The sequence below is a fragment of the Hemitrygon akajei genome, chromosome 14 (assembly GCF_048418815.1).
Source record: "Hemitrygon akajei chromosome 14, sHemAka1.3, whole genome shotgun sequence".
Lineage (NCBI taxonomy): Eukaryota > Metazoa > Chordata > Chondrichthyes > Myliobatiformes > Dasyatidae > Hemitrygon > Hemitrygon akajei.
In genome coordinates this window covers 72,452,925-72,474,989 of record NC_133137.1, presented here as the reverse complement: position 1 = coordinate 72,474,989, position 22,065 = coordinate 72,452,925, and the positions used below count along the sequence as shown (strand labels likewise).

The following is a 22,065-nucleotide window of genomic DNA, read 5'->3' as shown; positions in this document are numbered from 1 at the left end:
ATCTGACGCAGCTGCCTCTTAAAGCGAGGAATAACATTCCCGTGCTCGGGAGCACGCCCACAAAATTCGCCGCGGGTAAGCCTGGAAAAGATCATCTTAAACCATTTAATTTCCTAGCAATTTAACGCCCGTTTATTACTCACTGAGCATTAAATCTGCTCTGTTCGAAATAAAACAAGAGAGACGCTGGAAACCCTTCAGCGGGATAGGCAGCATCTGTGGGAAAAGAACCGGGGTCAGCGTTTCAGAGTTAAAGTCGTACTCCGCTCCGAGCGTCGTTAGGGGGACTCATAACTTGCAAGTGGGAACATCGCTGAGATCCCAAAATCATGCCTCAGTAGCAGAACCATAACTTTATAAATGGAATATTTTGCGCCTAATCGTTGTATAACGGGGCATACACGAGCCACACAAGGTATGTAGAGATTCAAAATATAAAGTTTTGTGTCTTAATACAGTGGATTAAATGAGATACTGTACGTATCACTGCGCGGGTCACAGCATTCTGACGATGACGCTTCAGATCTATGCCTGGCTGTAGAGCCTGAGACTGATTTGACAAACGTTCTCCCGGTAGGCCACCGTGATTCCAGGTATTTGTCCTGTTGTAAATACTCATCTGTCACTTTGGCTCTTTTTGTGGAATAAAAATAATGTTTTCTTCAAATATCCCGTACCAGGTGGTCTCCTGTGATAATGGAGTCCCATGATGCCATTTGCTCTATTGCTGGCCACGCATCGGCTGAGAAACTTTCTATGAGGGCAAGTTAATGTCATCTATAGCCAGAAAAATCAGAATCAGGTTTAATATTACTGGCATACATCGTGAAATCTGTTGTCTCTGCGGCAGCGGTACAATGCAATTTGTAATAACGGGAAGAAAAAGCCGTGAATTACAGTAAGTGTATATGTAAATAAAAGTAGTCAGGTACTGTTCATGGGTTTAATGTCCATTCAGAAATCAGATGGCAGAGGGCAAGAAGCTGTTCTTGAATCGTTGAGTGCGTGGCTTCAGAATTCCATACTTCCATCCTGATGGTGGCAATGAGGAGATGGCATGTCCTGGGAGATGGGGGTCATTAATGCTGGGTGCCGCATTTTTGAGGCATCGCTCCTTGAAGATGCCCATGATGGTGCTGACTAAATTCACAACTCTTTCCTGTCGCTCTTAAAATGCTTTAAAGTACTGTAGTTTCAGTTTGGATTGCAGGAGACAGAACCATCATCAGCTACATTCTCAATTCTTCATTCCCGTCGCGTCAGGTTCACCCAATTTCAATTGGATAAGAACTAAAGCAACCATTACAATAAAAATATACCTTTCATCAAAAATGCCAGGACTCTGGGCACTCCATGTTACAGGCAGTATATACAGAGGTCTATCTCTGAAAATGGAGGAAGTGAGATATTCAGTGCCCCTGACCTGATCACCGCCTTGTCTATGGGTTACTGAGGAGTCACCAGATGATTGGCTGATCATCATCTCCACTGTCAAATGGAGCCAATAAAGGTTAGAAGCTCCAAGGGACTGATGTTTATGCATGTTGCTCTGACAACATGTCATCATGAGGAATTGTGTAGTTGCCTGAAGTAGGTTGTGCTCAAAAATTGTACCCAACCTGTAGCTTTTCTCTACAGCAGACTGCAGGAATCCCTGGCTAAGTGATTTGCTTGGGTAAAAATACTGATCACTTAAATTACCTTGCTGTCTTTCATTGGATCAGCCTGCAGGTTATAGATGAGAATGTATATAATCAGGACGACAGGTAATTTCACAGTCCGTAGAATTGCTCTTTCATACACATGAAATAATGTAGCACATGGTTCAGCTAGAACTGATTAAAAGATGTTCAGATGGGATGTGGACACATATCTGTTTGTATCTTAAATCAGCCAGCAGAGAGAAATAATGCTTTGAAAGGATCAATATTTCACTGATGACCGTGGACCGTAAGCACATAAAGTGATCATGGAAGCATTCACTAATGTGGCAGGTTAGCATCTTGCTGCCAATTTCCCAAGCAGTACTGACTGTAGATGGATTGGTGATGAGGTAACACAAATGAACAGTGGCAATGCACTTTTTCTTCATTAAGAAGAGAGAGAAAAATATAATTGAACAGTGAGTTAACTCACTCCCAGCCAATTGTCACCTTTCATTTAGAGCATATGTCAGCAGGGAAATCTTAATAGCACGGATCAACTCTAAACAGGAGAAAAGATTCTTGAAATAAGTAAAGAGAAAATTCATGACATTTTTCAGAAGTGAGATATTCACTTCCACTCTTCATAGGCTTAGAGCAAACAGAATATGTTACCAGATTCTGACCATCCTTGCAATATGAAAACACAAAATGCGATCATGTTAAATGCACAAGCATTTCTAAAACCATTTCTGTAAATGTCTTACAATGCAGTACAATCTGTACTTCAGTGTAGTAGCTAAATTAGTAGATTGGCAGCCAGAGTCCAGGCTCTTCAACTAGAGATTTGAATATCACTTTGGCGATTGTAAATTAAAATTGTTCAATAATTTAGAAATTTGAACAAATCTCAGTAATGGGGACCCTGAAAATATGAAATTGTCGTAAAAATCCATATGATTTACTGATGTCCATCAGGACAGGAAATCTGTCATTCTAACCCAGTCTAGTTACTCACAGCCAATAACATTGGTGACACTTAACTGCCCCTCCCCCACCTTCTTACTCTGGTTCTTCATCGTTTTTTCTCCGGTCCCGATGAAACTTCGACTGTACTCTTTTCTATAGGTGTTGCCTGGCCTGCTGAGTTCCTCCTGTACTTTGTGTGTATTTCTTGGATTTCCGGCATCTGCAGATTTTCTCTGTTTGTGATTGGACTCTTAACTGCCTCTGCAATTCAGGACACAGTAAGCAATAGAGAGTAAATGCCAGTATTGCCAATGACATCTAAAGCCAGTGAATGAATAATAACAATTTCACCAGCCCGATCAACCTATAATAAGTTTTGCAAATTAAGCCTTTGATGTACAGTCATCATCATCATTATGTGCTGTGACATGTCATGGGTGATCATTGACTTTTGACCATAATTGTCAAAATAAGCTTCACTTATATATCAATATCAATGTAATGAATACCATGTAAGCCAATGTCTACCCAGTAGAAAAAGTGTCATAAAAAGATGGTTAGGGATAAAGTTTTGAAGACGTTTCTGAAAGCAGAGTTAAAACTGAGGGTTTTTTTTTGAAAATCGGGAGCTTTATAAAGAAGAAATGACTGCTGGAGACTTAACTGGTGGTGGAATGGAAGTCCTGCTGGACTTTTCTGTAATGAGAGAGCTGTGGATGGTGGTGAACCAAAGTGCATATTAAGGTCTAGAATAGACTCAGACTCTCAATACAAATGAAGGCCAAAGGAAAAATCACAAACAGTAATGCTAGAGATGGAACTCCTACAGTTGAGCACTGAGTGCTCAGCATGAGGCCTTTAAATACAGACTTTCCATGGAGGAATGTGGCAGGTAGTAATGGCAGTCTGTGTCTTAAAGGGACAGCAGCAGCTAACCATACTCTGGGGGACTGGAGCACTGAAACTTGGATGCCTGCCACTGTTAAGTCGGGCCCATGCCACTTAACTAATTGCGCCAATGTTAAATGAAGTAGTGTTTGTAAAAGGCAGTGAGGGGCTGTGAACTTTATGAAAGAGAGCTTTCCTGAACAAGAAAGCTTCCTTCAAGAGGTAGAAGGAATTGCTGGATGCCTTTGCATTGCTAAAAGTGAAAAATGTCAAGGTGGGGGAAGCATCTCGCAAATATTGATCATTGAGGAACAAGGTTAAAACAAGTTTTGGAGAAGAGCGAGTAGCAACAGCAATAATTGGAGAAGGGGTAATTTCAACACCTTGAGGAGGGAACTGGCCAAAGTATATTAGAGCTAAATTTGACAGATATAAGAGTATATATGGATGGTATGGTAGCCTAACAGTTGCTTTACAATGCCAATGGTCACAGATAGGGGTTCGATTCCTGCTGGTTTCTGTGAGGAGCATGTAAGTTTCCCACCTAGGATTCCTCTGAGTGCTCCAGTTTCTTGGGCGCCATGGTAGCGCAATGGTTATTAAAGCTCGGGGCATCAGAGTTCATTCCTGGTGTTCTCTGTAAGGAGTCTCTGTATATCCTCCCCATGGAATGTGTGCGTTTTCTCTGGATGTTCTGGTTTCCTCCCACAGTCCCAAGACAGTGTTCATTGTAACTTGTCTTGTCATTACTTTAGGGATAAATCAAGGTTGTCGGGGGTTGTTGGGCACCACAGCCTGAAGGGCTGGAAGGGCCTATTCTGCAGCAACACACAAAATACTGCAGCTCAGGCTGCACCTATGGAAAGGAATAAAGAGTCGATGTTTGGGCCGAGACTCTTCTTCAGCACATAAGTAAATACAATAGATTATATTGAAAAAATGGCTTGGGTACAGGCCAGATACATTTCTACAAATACAACCTTGAAATAATTCCTACCTATGACACATTAAATGAAAAGGCAAAGAGGGGGAGGAAGGACAGACATCATATCGCAGAGAACCTATAAAATATAGAAATGAAGCCATAAAGAAAATAAGAGTGTTAAATAAATTCTGGAAGAATAGATTGTCAGCCAATCTAAAAAGGAATCCAAAAGCCTTCTGTAATCATATTGAGTGTAACAAAGAATAGCGAAGTCTCTTTGCATTAAAACGTTATATTAACAGAGAGGAGAGAGAAGGAGGAGAGAGAGATAGGGAGAGGGAGGGAAGGAGAGAGAGAGAATAGGGAGAGGGAGAAAAAGAGAGAAACAGAGAAGACTTGACTGAAGTTCTAAATGAATAGCTTGCATTACTGTCTAACGAGTAAAAGACTCCATTAAGTTATAACAAACAGAATGTATAGGGATTCTAGCTGAGATAAAATCTATAAAGGGGAAGTTGAGAGTTATTAATATGTAGTGATAAATTACCTAACTCAGATGGGCTGTATCCAAGCTTGAGAAATACAGTAAGTGAGTGTAAAAACTACAGCGATCCTAGTCACAATGTTCCACTTCTTAGACACAAGGGTGGTGTTCAGATGGCTGTTACAACTTACTCTTCAAACAATACAAGGTCAATTAGACAACAACATGGCATTAGACAATAATAAGATTAAGACAATCAGAATTTTGATCAATAGCTGTTTTTTGGGATTGAATGGAAGTATTCAATGGAATTTATTTATTATTGTGCATTTCTAGGGCCATTGCTGCCTTTGAGAGGTCCTGCCTCATGTTGTACAGCTCCAAATGATTCTAATTCTTGATCGGAGGGCCTGAGCACAAAGACAAAAATACTAAAACTATTTGACTGGTTCCTGCTAAAGTAAAATGTCCATTTCCAAGCACTGCATTTTAAGAAGACTTGACAGCTTCAGAGAGATTATTTACCAGAAGGCTTTCACAGTCGAGGGATTGAACTCTCATGGATAAACTAGACAAGCTATGGTAATTTCCATTAGAGTTGGAAAGGTTCGAAGAACAATTGCCTGAGAAATTTAAAGTCAAGAAGGGTTTGGGTAGATTATGTTAAAAGAGACCAATTCCAGTGATCAAAGGGAACAGATTTAATGTGGTTAATACAGGAAGCATTTTTTTTACAAAACATGACCAGGATTTGGAATCACTGAAAGGGTAATGGAAACAGCTACAGCATTAGCTTTTTCCAGGGATTAGATATGTGTGAGAAGGATACTTTGTAGGCATAAGGGGAATGTGCTTAAAATGGGAGAAAATATTTTGTTTTACAAAAACATTAGCGCCTACATGATGAAGCAAATGGGTTCCTATGGTGCTCAGTATTTTAAAACTGTATAAAAGGATTGAGGATGAGGTGTGGGATTGAAAATTATTGCAGGGGTCAAAATTAGCAGCATCATGAATTGATCTGCAGAGAATGACTGGGAGTAAGAACTATTTGACAACTAAAGGGAAGGGTTGAAACTTAGTGGAGGATAAAGTACAGGTAGGATGCCTCTGAATGGATTAATGTTAGTTCAAGTTAGATTTAGAGTATCATAGACATTGGAGCTTACAGTGCCTTTCAGTGTTGTGATGCATAAAGGTTAAGAAATCCAAAGACTGAAAGTACATTTATTATTAAAGTATGTATGTAATGTACAACCCTGAGATTTGTCTTCCTGCAGTAAGCCATGAAGCAAAGAATGTGTTCAAACAACCAACACACACAAAAAAAGAACAAATTGTGCAAATGGCAAAAAATGAGTAAATAAGCCACAGAATATTAAACATCAAACTGCAGAGTCCTTGAAACAGTCCAGTTGGAAGTAATAAAAGTAAGTGCTGATAAGGTTTAGGTTACAGATTTTAAACTCAGGTCAAGGTCACACACAACAATTAAGGCTGCAAATCATCTCATTCAGTCAGGTAGAAACGTATTGGACAAGGTACAGAATTTTTGGTGGGAGCAAAGTAAGGGTTTGGAATTGCTTACTATTCTTCTTGAACAATTCTAACATTATGATTAAACATACTAGTGATATCTTTTACATTTCAATAGTTCAAATAATAATTACAGTGTTAGAATTAAGGACCAGTATTTTATTACAAACTTATGTTCTTAATTTTGTTATTATTTTATTTATGGAATTCATAGTATTTAGAACTTAAAGGGCATTCACGATGTTTGTATTTCTAGGAAAATGATATCAGAGCCAAGATGAAATTTGCAAATTACAAAATGACAGATCATCAGTTAAGCTGAAAGCAAGCTCCAACATTTAGCACAAGAAAGATTATCTTGCATTTCATTTCACAATTGTAAGTATATTTATTTGTTCTATATTTATTAAAATTTACCAACACTGATGACAACAAATTAATGTACACAAATCAAGAAGATAACTTTAATAAAAATGCTCTGTAAACAATGGATTATCATTCTCCTATTCCCTTCAGCAAATGCCTGAATTTAAGTCCAAAAATAAGAGTAAGTTTGCCTATTTTTATGCAGATGAGAATCCGCCAGGAGTTGATTCAATGGGTAAGCTTATTATTAATAAGATGCCAGTGATGTGGTTTCCCTTGAGGCTGCATCTTTGCATTCTGTTTTTTAACAACACGGAGCCTTTTCCCATGTCTCTGACAAACTCGTCATTCTTTGAGATGCTGCTTCATCCAATCATTTAATGCCTACAGGGAGGTAAATTGCAGTACAGGGTACTGAGGCAGAAGTGATTTTGAACAGATGATCAAGATATGATAAGAAGCACAGAATATTAAAAAATATATTGAACTTTGAATATTTTATACTCAATACCATTTTTGGTTTTAATATAATTTTATGGCAGCATTATAATTTCTTTTGTGCAATTTGACGTAGACAGAAACAATGTTTCAAATTAAAAATAAGATTAATAATTTGATTGTCATTTTACATAAGGTGGTTAAACGCAGCACATGCCACTCTGTGCAAAACATAATAATATCTTACTGACAATTTTCTTTCCACAATCAAGTTATCCAAACCAAGACCAGAAAATATACAGCCTACAAGAAGACCAGTGACAATTTTAATCCAGCTTGATTGTGGATGAGTGTCCATCCTATCCTTGAGCATGGGACTGCTATTGTAAATCTATCTCTGGGGCATTTTGTCCTTGGTAAGAATTCCCCAGTACTTGGCAAACCTTCAAAGCCCTTATCAGAAAGCTCATGAATGTCTAGGAAATCCGTTTTTGTGTTGTCTATTATTTCTCGAAAAGAATTGGTAAACTAATTAGTAGAAACAGATGATAAAGTTTTGATGAACTCTTTATTTCCATATTAGAGTAGTAACAGTACATCACAGGTAAAACGCTCCCAAACATTGAATACATCTTCATGAAACATTGCTGTAGAAAAGTAGCATTCATCATCAAATATCCTCATCACCCAGGGCATGTTCTTTTCTCACTGCTGCCATCAGGTAGAAGGTACAGATGCCTCAGGACTTGCATCACCAGGTCAAGAACAATTACTAGTCCTCTACCATTAGGCTTTTGAATAAAAGAGAAAAACTACACTCATTTAAGGACTCTTTTACCTTATTTCATTTTCATTATTTATTGTTATTTATTTATTATCTGCATTTTCATAGTTTGTCCACAGTTTCTGGTGTTTACAGTTTACAGATCCTGTTTACAGCTGCCTTTCTGTAGATTTGCTCACTATGCCGCAGAAAAAGAACAGAATCTCAGGGTTGTATGTGGTGACATTTATGTACTCAGATAATAAATTTTACTTTGAATTTTGAGAAATGCTGAGCATTTCCACCATTTGTTTTATACACTAAATGAATATTACCTTCTGTTGTATAAATATTGACAATTATATGCAAAGAGTGCTTTGGGGGAGCTTCACTTGACACAGTACCTTACAGGGTAATGACTTCTCAATTTAATTTCATTAAGTATTCTGTTTACACCATAAGCATTAAATAAAATTCAGTAAGAGAGAAGGATTTTGTAATTAAACTTACATCAGACTGCCGTGAATGCTCTAATTTCAATTGTATGACTTTGACTGGTACCTTAAAATTTTCAGCAGTACGAATGAGGTGAAAAATGTTGAGTAGCTCCAGCTTAATAAATCATTTATCTTTATTGGCTCACTATGGATCCAGATTTGAATATTTATATCCATGACTACTTAGCACTTTAAATCACAAGAAGGCTCTAAATATATTCTATCAGTGCTAATATCCTTAAAGAAAACCACAACCTTGTTGATAGGTTTGAAGGCTTGTGTGCCTCAAAGATCTGGAGAGGTATCATAGCTGGAGTCAAGGCTTTATGCTTTGGTCCTTGGTAGCGTCACCCATGCCAAACAAGTCAAAGGGTAGAGGCCAGACTAAGAGTGGACCTCCGGTCCTCCAGGTTCGGAGGTTCAGCTCGGGGCTAACAACCCTGACTGTTACAGAAACAGCAATGAAGAGTCCCTCTACATCTGAGTGCAACCGAATTCCTGACGGACCACCAGGGATTTGTATGACTGACTGTAGTGAAAACCGAGAGGAAGCTATTGACATGATGAAGGAAGCCCTAAACACTGCCTGAGATGGAGAACCTAAACACCAGTGGCATTATAGGCAGTAAGTAAGTGCTATTGTGAAATTGTATCAGCACTTTCAAAAACACAGTAACATTTTCTTGTATTAGAACTTTTGAATCTCCATCTGTATTTAATAGAAGTGCCAAAACACTGTACAAGAGGCCTTTTCTGGTTGGCTGCCAGTGACTAGTAGTGTTCTGCAGGTGTTGGTATTAGGTCTGCTACAATCCACAGTATAGATTAATGATCTGGACGATGGAATTGATGGATTTGTGGCCAGCTTTGCAGATAGTACAAATATAGGTAGAGGGGCAGAGAAAGCAAGATGACTGCAGATGAACTGGACAGATTAGGGGACTGGGCGAAGAAGTAGATAGAATACAGCATATGGAGATGTATGGGCTTGCACTTTGTTAGAAGGAAGAAAGGTGTAGGCTATTTTTAAACTGAGTTCAGAAATCAGAGATGCAAGATTTCCTAATGGTTAACATGCTGGTTGTAATGCTAAGGCTTTATAAGGCATCAGTCAGACCTCATTTGGAGTACTGAGAACAGTTTGGGTACAAATATCTAAGCAAGTATGTGCTAGCATTGGAGAGGGTCCAGAAGAGCATTTGATGGCTCTGAGTCTGTACTCGCTGGAATTTAGAAGAATGAGGGGGAATCTTAATACCAAATATTGAAAGGCCTACATATATCAGGGGTTCCTAACCTTTGTCATGCCAAGGACCAATGCCATTAAGTGAGGGGTCCATGGACCTTAGACTGGGAACCACTGGCCTAGATAGAGTGGGACATGGAGTGGATGGTACTAAGAGTTGGAGAGTCTAGGACCAGAAGGCACAATCTCAGAATACAAGGATGTACCTTTAGAACAGAGATGAGGAGGATTTTTTTTTTAGCCAGAATGTGGTGAATCTGTGGAATTCACTGCCGTAGAAGAATGTGAAGGCTAAGTCATTAGGTATATTTAAAATGGTAGCTGTTAGGATCTTGATTAGTTGAAGGGCTTCAAAGATTACAGGGAGAAAGCAGGAGAAGGGAGTTGAGAGGAAAAATTAATCTGCCATGATAAAATGGCAGAGCAGACTCAATGAGCCATTCAGCCTAATTCTGCTCCTAAGTCATATGGTCTTATAACAATTAGGTAAGTGAATGGATTTCAGAGTATTAACTGATGAAGTTTTGGAAATTGTGTTGAGTAGAAAATTAGTTCATCTTTGTGCCTCAAATTCACCTTCAACTAAATGAACTGATGACAAACAAAAAACAATGAATACATCATTGCCTATATAATGAATCAATTGTTTACACTACTGTGTGTAACAGTTTTAGGCACGTATATGTAGCTCGGGTGCCTAAGACTTCTGCACAGTACTGTAGTAATTTGACGTATTGCATTGTACAAAAGAACAGATCTCATGACATATGTGAGTGATGATAAACCTGATTCTGATATGGGTCTCTATTGTGGGCTGAGTGGGGTGGGGGCAGGGAGAGGGGAATCATGGTTGGGAAAAGGGGATGAGAGAGGGGAGGGAGCAGGAAAAACCAGAGAGACAGCGTGTAATGATCAATTAACCAATTGTTTGGCATCAAATAACCTTTCCTGGTGTCTCAAGGTTGGGTGTGTCTGCACCCACGCTACTCTCCGCTGTTGGAACTCCTTCTCTGCTACCTGTCACACACTCCAACCATGGCACTCTACCCTCTTCATTCCCAACATCCTTTGCTCCCATCAAGTTTACAAACTCGCTCTCTGTTCCACATTGACAAATACAGTACTGTGTAAAAATCTTAGACACTCTAGCTATATACTGTATATGTGCCTAAGACTCTTGCACAGTACTGTAAATGTATATCAATTCTCAATGCTATTAAACAGTGATCTAAAACATTTATCATAAAAATAAGTAAAGTATATAAACAGGCTCTGTTTAGGATGAGTGATGGCATTGAACGTTAAATGCACTATCCGGAAACTTAATTTTCAAGCTACATTGATAAAGCAAATGTTAACCTTAAGGAGGCAATTTCCTTTTGAATTCAACAGGTTTTTAATGCAATTAAGTGCATCTGATTGCTGGACTAAGCAGTTACCTGCAAAAGCAGTCACAGTTGCTTCTGGAACAACAAAATAGCAATATAGATAAAAGGAACGAGCAAGCATATTAAGCTGCAGTCCATATGCACAGTCATCATCTCTGTTGAAAATTGACATTGTAACTAGGTTTAAGGCAAAACAAGTCAGCACTATCAGTGGAACTTAACTGCCACTCTGAAAGAGTGATTTCTCCTTTTTAGATGTCCCAGGATTTGGCATATGTAGGACAGTGTATTGCATGCGCTCCTTTGCATGGAAATTTAAAATAGACTGTACTCATACTGGTATCTATTATGACAATGTTTTAACTTTAGATGGTAAGGTTGCAAGTAGGCTCCATTATTATATAAGTGTCCAGAAAAAGAAAAAGAAAGCTATTAATGAACTACAGCATATTTTCTAGAAAAAAAAAATCAACTTTCTTGGTGAATAATAAACATGAGAATGTCTGCAGATGCTGGAAATCTGAAGCAACACACACAAAATGCTGGAGGAACTCAAAAGATCAGACCGCATCTATGAGGATGAAAACAGTCGATGTTTCAGGATGGGACCCTTCATCGCGACTGTAAAGGAAGGGGAAAGGATCCAGAGGCTTTGGCCACCATTGAGCTTGCTGCCATAGAGAAATTTCTAGGCAGACAAGTACAAAGCAACTAAAGAAAGAGCACAGAGACAGCAGTTTCCAACACTTATTGTGCGTGTGGATTCTTGCTAAAAAAGTTTTGAGGAAATTATAAAATTGGGGAATGGTGAAAGAAGCACTTACTTTCATGTATTCACTACTTCAGAACTTCCCAATATTTATACAGTTAAGTGACATACTTTGAAGCACGAGGCAATCTAGCAATGAAGGAAAGAGAACAATAAATTTGTACACAAATCCCACAAAAGAAGGGGGAATGATAATCTACTTTTTAATCATGTCACATTGCTACATCACTAAATTTTGGTCAGCAGCTATGCAGCTGCTTTTGTCTGCTTCCCTATTTTTTATCAGAACCAGGTTTAATATCACTGGCGTATGCCATGAAATTTGTTGTCTTTGCAGCAGCTGTACAATGCGATACATAATGATAGAGAAAAAAAACCTCTGAATTACAGTAAACTAAATAAGTCCAAAAATAGAAATAACAAAGTGGTGCTCATGGGATCAATGTCCATTCAGAAATCGGATGGCAGAGGGGAAGAAGCTGATACTGAAATGTTGAATTGTGCCTTCTGGCTTCTGTACCTCCTTCCAAATGGTACCAATGAGAACAATGCATGACCTGGGTAACAGAAGTCCTTTTCAGGCATCAGGAGAGTTCAAGCAATAATTTATTTTCTTGCAAGAGAGAAGAAGGCAGATTAATTCACTAGTTCATCAAAAAGATGGAACCTCCAACAATGTTTTTTGACCTCTTGCCCTTGGAATGGGAACTGAACCCACAATCACCTGGCTTAAAGGCAAGACGACAGCACTTTGGGTGACAAATGAATCAAATTATTAAACATTTAATTATTTAAAATGCATTAGATGGCATGCCCACAAAATGGTGCAAGATGAGGAGAGATCTTATAGAACTGTCTTCAGTCTGAAAAACAGTTCTATGAGATGAAATAGAAAATTCAGTTTATAAATATAACTAATAGAAAACCATTATGTGTATGAACTTTAATGTGGCCAATGGAAAAATACCACAAGTATAAGGAACATTTCTCTTTCCCCACATCAAGATACACGTTTAATATATATTCTGTGCTCTTTTGAATTTTGAAAAATGGGATATATTTTAATGATTAATATACTTTAAATGACAAGCAATGGCAATGTGCTCTTGATGAGAAATATGGTATATTCTGGTGTTGTGACTGATAGAGAGATCTAAAATATAGAGGTCATGTATAGGTAGAGAAGATTTTGAACAAGTGAGGAATCATATGGGCAACCAATCTTTTAAGTTAAAAGGAGGTTAGAATTGGAATCAAACAACAAGAAAATAGGCCATTCAACCCAACATGTCAATGCCAACACATCCATATTAATCCTATTGCCTAAAACTTAATCCTCAGACGTCTGTTTGTTTATTTATTTATTTATTTATTTATCTATTTATTCACTTATTCATTCATTTACCTATTTATTTACCTATTTATTTATTTGTCTATCTATCTACCTATTTATCTATTTATTTATGAATGTATTTGTTTAGTGACACAGCGTGGAATAGGCCCTTACTGCCCTTTGAGCCAAGCCACTTGAACAAACCCCGACAACCCAACATAACCCAAACCTAATCATGGGACATTTGGTGGCACGTGGAGATACGTCCCTGCCAAAGGATGTGTAAGGCACTCCTTCCCACTGCTAGCTTGCAGGTCACACTTGGGCAAGGTGTAGCTCCTGCTTAGCCCCTCGAACAGGGTCATGTGAAGCCATGGGAGCAGGTGGTGGATGGTCACATGAGCAGCTGGTGCATATCACAAGTCCTGGTTATGCAACCTCTGACTCCAGTCAGACAATCTCTGAAGAGTATTGATGATACTCTTGTAAGTACCCGACTTGTAAAGACACTGCCCAGAAGAAGGCAATGGCAAATCACTTCTGTAGAAAAATTTGCTAAGAACAATAAGAGTCATGAGACCATGATCACCTCTGTCATACGATATGGCACATAATCATGATGGTGATGACTCACAGGAGAATTTACAATGACCAGTTATTCCACCCAGTACATCTTTGGTCTGTGGGAGGAAACTGGAGACCCTAGATAAAGCCCACGCATTCCACAGGGAGGAAGTATAGGGACTCTTTATAGAATGGCACCAGAATTGAATTCTGAACTCCACAAAGCCCCGAGAAGTAATAGCATCATACTAACCATGATGCTACTGTGGTGTCTAAGTGATTGAGTGCTCATTTTGACATTTCTTAAATGCTGTCAATGATTCTGCTTCCACTACTCTCTCAGTATGAGTGTTCCAGATATTCACTCCTCTTTGGTCCACTCTAAACCTCTTACCCTTCAGCCTGTATCTGTGCTCTCTAGTGTTCTCTGGCATTGATGTGGGGAGCAGTTTACTGAAGTACAACCCTCATAATTTTATATATCTCAATCATATACCTTCTTAATCACCTCCTGTTCCAGGGAAACAACCCTAACTTCTGCACTCTGTTCTCATAACTCTCTCCCAGGCAACTTTCTGCTGAATCTCTGGTCTGCATCTCTTTCATCATTATCCTGGTGAATCTCATCTGCGCCCCCCAACATTTATCTATTTGTTTATTTTTTTAATTGGGATGCAGCATGGAGTAGGCTATTCCAGGCCTTCAAGCCACTGCACCCCACTACACCTGATTTAACCCTAGCCTAATCACGGGACAATTGACAATGACTAATTAACCTACCAACTGGTGGGTCTTTGAACTGTGGGAGGAAACTGGAGCACCCGGAGGAAACCCATATGGCCACAAGGAGAATTTCCAAGCTCCTTACAGGCAGTGGCAGGAATAGAACCCAGGTCACTGGTACTGTAAAGCATTGTGCTAACCACTGTGCTACCTGTTATCCTTGTTCTTTAACAAAGACAAACTTGTATGGGTAAAAATGCTAGAACTATTTTATTTATGGATTTACAGAATGGCTTCAGTAGACGACATTTTACTCAGGACTCTATAGCCTAGCAAGAGCATCTGTATATCCCATTCACTGATGTCGCTTCCAGTTCCAGGTGAACCACCTGCATTGCACACTGGGAACTGAAGTTCTTTATTATGTATACACTTAATAACACTTCTTCCCTGTTTAAAGAAAATAAACACAATAGTATGTCCTCATAAACCTACAAGGAACAATAATGCCTTCCAACAAAGATATTTACATTAACTTCAATTGTAGTGAGCAAATACAGTCCCTTATTCACTTATCTCCTCTCAGTCCATCTTTGCGGTGGCTTAATAATCCCTTTTGGACTGCTATTTGTTTCCACAGATGTTTTGCTTTCACTTGCTACCTTAATGCCAATGTTCATTTGAGAGCTTTGATCTCTGTGTTCATTTCTTTCACATCTTCTGCCAAGATTCCAACGTGTTTGTCTCCGTTCTTGTTCTTGCTTTGTGATCATAATCCACTACACATACCTCATAATGGAGCCCTGGACTACATCCATGTGATCAGCGAGTCTTCGCACAAGTTCCATCTGATTCTGTCTTAATTCACAGATTTACCTGGGCTCCAGTGTCAAACTTCAATGGAATTACTGTCTCATTCATAGTCAGTGGAATGATCCATTCTGTTTTACCAGCCCCAGCAGTCTGCAGGGAATCTACAAAGACTTCCTCCATCTCCTCAGCAATGTATGCACCTTTCTCTTGGTAGCTTTGCAGCACTTAGCAAAATGATTCCTCTTCCTACACTTCTTTGGGATGTGCCTACCTCTACATTTGTTGCAGTTACTTTTTGATCTTACCTCTTTGCTAAGCTGTTGCTTTTGGGAACATCTTGTGCTCTGCCCCACTGCTTGTACAGCATGCACTTTGTTTCTACCCTGTGCAGCTCTTTAGCTTGTGTTCTTGTGGTCTCCACTGCCCTACACATATTCACAGCCTTTTCTAGCGCAATCTTGGAGCAATCTTTCTCCGAGTTCATTACTTGTGATTCCACAGAGTATACTGTCTTTAACTGATGAGTGTCATACAGGGGCCATTGGGAATGGACCCAAATGCAAGACACAAACAGTGAAGTACTGGGAAATGGACTGGACTAGAGTTAGGGATGGGACTGGACACAGACTAGGGCTAGAAAAGCAGGACCAGCACAAGGAACTGGGAACTAGGAGCTTGGGCTTGGACTCCGAGTCAGAGACTGGATAAGGACCCAGAACCTGGGTCTTGACTTGTGCTTGGACCCCGGAACTAAGCGAGGACATGACGAGGCTAGGGTATGGACTCCGAGCCAGAGACTGGGCAAGGATTCAGAAGCTGGGTCTTGACTCTGGCTCGGATTCTGGAACTAGGTGAAGACGTGACATGGCTACAGGACTGGACAAGGCTTGGATTCTTCGAGGCTTTCCTGGGCAGGACGAGGTACTCCTTCTTGGAACACAGAGCCGGGCCCCTTCCTAGGACGCAGGGCCGGGATGCTTTCACAGGGCCGGGCCCCTTCCAAGGTTGCCAGGCTGGGATGCTTTCACAGGGCCGGACCCCATCCTAGGACGTGGAGCCGGGATGCTAACTAGGATGCGGGACCGGGATGACTGCCGAGGTAAACCGGCAAGGAAACTTTCAGGGATTCAGATGGAGAGGGGAAGGGAACAGACCAGCCTCAGGGTAACAGCAAAGACAGCCTGACTTTCCCAACGGAGGTGATGATGGGAAAGGACAGATCCAACCACAGGGTAATGGCTAGGACAGCCTGACTTACCCCACGGAAGCAAGGACAGGAAGGGAGCTCAATCTGGGGTGGCTCTGAGTCTCGGGGTGGCCAGCAACCTTGGCTGGCTACGGAAACAGCTGAATCCATATCTAGCTCGGAGTGACAGACGGCCACTCAGCTGGCCCCGGAAACGGCCGAATCCATGTCTAGCTCGGAGTGGCAGACGGCCACTCAGCTGGCCCCGGAAATGGCCGAATCCAAACCTCGATGACTGTTCCGACTAGAGACAACAAGGCTCCATGAAGCGGTGGTCCTTCCAATCAGGCCTAGAGATCATGAAGGGCTGCTCTAGCCTTCCACTGGCAGGTTGCTCCAAGGGAATACTGACAAGACAAACCAGCACCCACACTCGACCCCAGGGCCACTTATATTCCCAGCCCCAAGACCAGCATCAGGTGCCTATGATTAAACCCAACTGAAACAAGGGACAACCGGAAGACCCGGATTCGGGAATCCATGGACCGGACCGTGACCAAGAATGCAGACTTCACGGACCGGACCATGACAGTGAGTCCCTCAAATCTCCAAACTCACAGGACTTACTTGATGTGTGAGCTAAGTGTTGGTCAAAGCTAACACATTGCTTCTATTTCACAGGAGAAGAATTTATATCTTTCAAACGTGATGATTTTACTTGTGACAAAATACTCCTCAAATTTTGTCATCAGAGTGTCCAGGTTAGAGTCTGTCTCATCAAATTGAAAGCTGTTGTAAGGTGTCCAAAGCATCCTTACAAAGTGCTGCAAAGCAACCAAGAGGAAGGTGCATACTTTACTGAGGCCAGGTTATTGGAATAATTTAAGGTGGAGGTTGATGGGTTCTTGATTAGTCAGGGTGTGAATGGTTATGGGGATTAGGTAGAAGAATAGAGTTCAGAGGGAAAAGAATCAGCCATGATGGACCAAATTGCCTAATTGGGCTTCCATGTCTTATGGTCTTGTATAAATTTTGTCAATCACTACACTTTCCACAGTTCTATTTGATCCTGGGAGAATGGTTTCCACTAGAATTTGGCCTCCTCCAGGAATCCAACAGAACAAATCTTGGCAGTTGTCGTGTAATGCAACTTTTGCAAAGCTGCAGCTGCCTGAACCTTCAGAGCTGCCATTGAGGCATAAAAGTGATGTTCGTGAGCTGTGTGATTAATTATGTGATGTCATTTACTCTCACTGTGTTCCTTTGTTAGTCCACAGCTCCTTTCATTGAGTTTTAGCGATGCTCAAAATGAAACCTATTCTTTCTGATTTCTTCTGAATTTAATCTGTTCAATTGACTTAACCGCCTTCACTATTTATATATTTGTGCTGATAATTAAAACAAAAATACACCTGGAAGAATAAATTGGTTTTAAGCAGGCAGTAAAAATGATTTAACAATGTGTAATGATGTGCAATCTCAGTGCACTAGTCTCTATATTGTAACTGAGGAAACCTGTCTGACTAATTTCCATTTCACGTATGTTAAGGAGAAGCGCCAACATCTTTGGACTGAAAGCTCCTTGGACCAAGACATGACAATGACATTAATATGCCTTCAATATTTGACCTTTTATCACTTGTTTCAATCTAATGCTCATTGTAAAAGGATGATTAGTCTTGCAACTGCTCTTCTACTGTTTTCAACCTATTCTCTAAAAACCCAGTAGCATTTTCATCCATCTAGATGGATTGCAGTGTCAATAAATACGATGACCAAATCTTTCACTCTATTTCCTTGGTCAGTATGTATGATTTAACGGCAGCAATAGAGAACATTTCTTAGTCAGTTCAGTTGAGGCTGTAGATGTCAACTTTAGGAATTTATTTATTTATTGAGATGCAATATGGAATAGACCCTTCGAGCTGTGCTGCCCAGCAAACCCCTGAAGTAATCCCAGCCTAATCATGGGACAATTTTCAATGACCAATTAGCCTAACAACTGGTACTTCTTTGGACTGTAGGAGGAAACTGGAGAACCTGGAGGAAATAATGAAACAAGTCACGGAAATAATGTACAAACTCCTTACAGGCAGCAGTGTGAATTGAATCAGGATCTCCTGTATGGTAAAGCTTGTGCTAACCACTATGCTACCACCCATGGCTAGCAATCAAGAATAAATTCAAATTTTCATTATTAAGTTTACAGTTAAGTATCCTGTTGTTAAAACTATGCTCCAACATGTAACATTGATTTGTGGATTTATCAGCAAAGCATAATTTTCATGTTACTATATTTATAGTTTCCCTTTTCAGTGCATAATGGATTAATTGTGCATATACTGTAGTTTTAATAAAGCAACTAGGAAAATCCACTTTTTTGTTTGTTTAATTGCCACGGTTTGCAAATGGCTTTACTGGCAGAGATCGAACAGCAAAAAGCACTTGTCAAAGTCCTGTTTCAATATTTGTTGAGTTTACGTCTTATACTGACTATTCCGGTGGAGCCCAATGTAAGCTCAAGGAACAACATCTCACCCTACATCTTGGTACATGCCACTTCTCAGCTTTCAAACATTGAATTTAACAATTTCAGATAACCACCCTGTCCAGTTTGTCTCTGTAGTAACTTGTTTGAATGAAAAATCATCAGCCTCAAAAATTAACTCTGTCTTTCACTCTCTACAGATGCTGCCTGACCTGCTGAGTATTTCCATCAATCTTGGATTATATTTTGAACAGTTCAGAAAGCAAAGAGATGGCAAAGAATATGATGTGAGAAAATATAAATTGTTTACTTGGATAGGAAAAATGAAATAAAAGCAAGATATTTAAGTGATGATTGACTGTGGAGATCTTAGATACACAGAGATCTAGAAACTGGGTGCCGGATTTGCAAAAAGCTACTGGAGTAAATAATTGAGAAAGCTAAAGGAATGTTAATGCTTATTTTTAGAGGAATTCAATACAAAACTAAGGAAGTCACCTTTCAGTTACAAAGGGTTTTGTTGAGATAGTATCATGTGCAATATTAATCTTTTTTAAGGAAAGTGTTAATGCATTTGAGTCAGTTCAGAGAAAGTTCACTGGACCAATACCTGGAAAGGGTGTAATGTTCTTTGAAATAAAAATTGGAAAGGCCAAACATACTGTACATTCACTGGAGTTTAGAGGTGTGAGGGGACCTGATTGAAATATGCAAGATCCTGAGTGATTCTGGCACAGAGTGGATGTGGAGAAGATGTTTCTTTCCATGGGGATATCTAAAACTGGGGATGACAGAATAAAAGTAAGACTAGCCCATTTACAACCGAGATAAGGAATGATCTTTTAGATCATACAGCATGGTAACATGCCATTCAGGCCCAATTATACCCATGTGACCAATTAGCCTTCTAAACTCCATTTCTTTGTAATGTTCAGAAGTTTGCAAGTTTTTACAGTTCACTTCCTCAGAGTGCAGTGGAAGCAGGATCTTTCATGATTTTAATGCAGAGGTGGACAGACACTTGATAACACTCAAAATGCTGGTGGAACACAGCAGGCCAGGCAGCATCTATAGGGAGAAACACTGTCGATGTTTCAGGCCGAGACCCTTCATCAGTCCTGATGAAGGGTCTCGGCCCAAAACATCAATAGTGCTTCTTCCTATAGATGCTGCCTGGCCTGCTGTGTTCCACCAACATTTTGTGTGTGTTGCTTGAATTTCAAGCATCTGCAGATTTCCTCGTGTAGACACTTGATCATCTAAGTTTAAGAAGGTTGACATCTGTAGGTGGGAATTGCAGGTTGAGGTAACTGTCATATCAGCCTTGGTTCTGCAAAATGGCCGAGCAAGCTTGAAGGATCAACACAAAAGTCAGAGCAAAGCAGCTACGTGAATGGATAATTAAATAGCTATCTGAATGAAGAAGCCCCAAGGACATCTTCTTCCTCAGTAGTGGAAGAAACCACTAGATAACTTCTAACAAAAAGGATTTGCAACTACATTCAACCTGTAGTGCTGAATAATCGATCCATTTTGGCCTAATCTTGAGAACCCCAGCAACAGAGAAGCCTGTCTCTAGCTAACTTAGTTCACTTCATATAATAAGGGCAGCAATGTCCCTGACACAACTGGCCCAAGTTTGATTTTAACCTCTTGTACTGTCTCTATGGATTTGGATATTCTTTCTGCAAGTGCACTGCTTTCCTCCCACCTATCCCCAAGACATGCAAGTTGTGGTAAATTGGCTCCTTAATGAGTTCTTCAGGCCTGTGTGGGGCACCAGAGAGCATTGGGCTCCAAGGTTTTTAGAACACAAAAATACAACTGCAGATGCTGTGGATCAAAGAATACGTACACAACGCTGGAAGAACTCAGCAGGTCAGGCAGCATCCGTGAGAAAAGAGTAGCCAACGTTTCAGGCCGAGACCCTTCATCAGGATGCTGCCTGACCTGCTGAGTTCTTCCAGCATTGTGTACATACTCTAAGGTTTTTAGAACACCTGAATTAGTTAATTGTTGTTAATTGTTTAGAGTTCCTTGTGTTTTTCTCGAGCAACTTGCTCCTTGTAATATGGTCTCCTGCTGCCTTCTGTTGTAGTTTGTTAAGTTTATTTTGAGAGACTCAGGGAATCTGTGTTACTTGTATTATTTAAGCGGATGCCCAATTAGCGCTAATTGCGGGGTTTTGAGAATGTTACTTCTCACGGTGTTGCTCAGCTGAGCTACTGATTTTGTTTTGGAATTATTATGAATAAACTCTCGTTGCCATCTCTTCATCGCAGTTTAACTTTCCTCCACACTTGGACTCCGATATTACCAGCGCACATTGTGGAAGGAAGACCCTGCCAAGTAGAAGGCTGAACAACGGCTTTTTGACATCGGAGCTGGAGGTGAGGGTGCCTTCTATTCTCATGCACGTCCCAAGTCGGTGTTCTGAGTGTCCCTGTGTATGTTCCAAGTTTCGCTAGTCTATATTCCAAGTGTCCTAAGTCTGTGTTCCACATGTATGCTCCGAGCTTCTCTAGTTTACATTTTGAGCATCTCCAGTTTCCATTCCAAGCTTTTCGAGTTGCAAGCTTTGGGGTCCCGTGAATCCTCCCCGTCTCAAGCACTCCCAAGCCTCCCCCTCAGGGCTCCGCTGAGGTTCCCTGGTCTTAGAAACATAGAAAACCTACAGCACAATACAGGCCCTTCAGCCCACAAAGTTGTGCCGAACATGTCCCCACCTTAGAAATTACTAGGCTTACCTATAGCCCCCTATTTTTCTAAGCTCCATGTACCTATCCAAAAGTCTCTTAAAAGACCCTATCGTATCCGCCTCCACCACCGTTGCCGGCAGCCCATTCCATGCACTCACCATTCTCTGAGTAAAAAACTTACCCCTGACATCTCCTCTGTACCTACTCCCCAGCACCTTCAACCTGTGTCCTCTTGTGGCAACCATTTCAGCCCTGGGAAAAAGCCTCTGACTATCCTCATGATCAATGCCTCTCATCATCTTATACACTTCTATCAGATCACCTCTCATCTTCCGTCGCTCCAAGGA

The 22,065-nt window shown here is 40.3% G+C and overlaps 1 long non-coding RNA gene across 1 annotated transcript; it reads left to right on the top strand.

Annotated features, from left to right (window-relative positions):
* Positions 1-278: 278 nt before the first annotated feature.
* On the top strand, positions 279-21,766 carry LOC140738694 (uncharacterized). Its single transcript, XR_012101423.1, has 4 exons — positions 279-415; positions 6,702-6,823; positions 19,220-19,306; positions 21,302-21,766. It is a non-coding gene; the product is annotated as an uncharacterized lncRNA (long non-coding RNA).
* Positions 21,767-22,065: the final 299 nt, after the last annotated feature.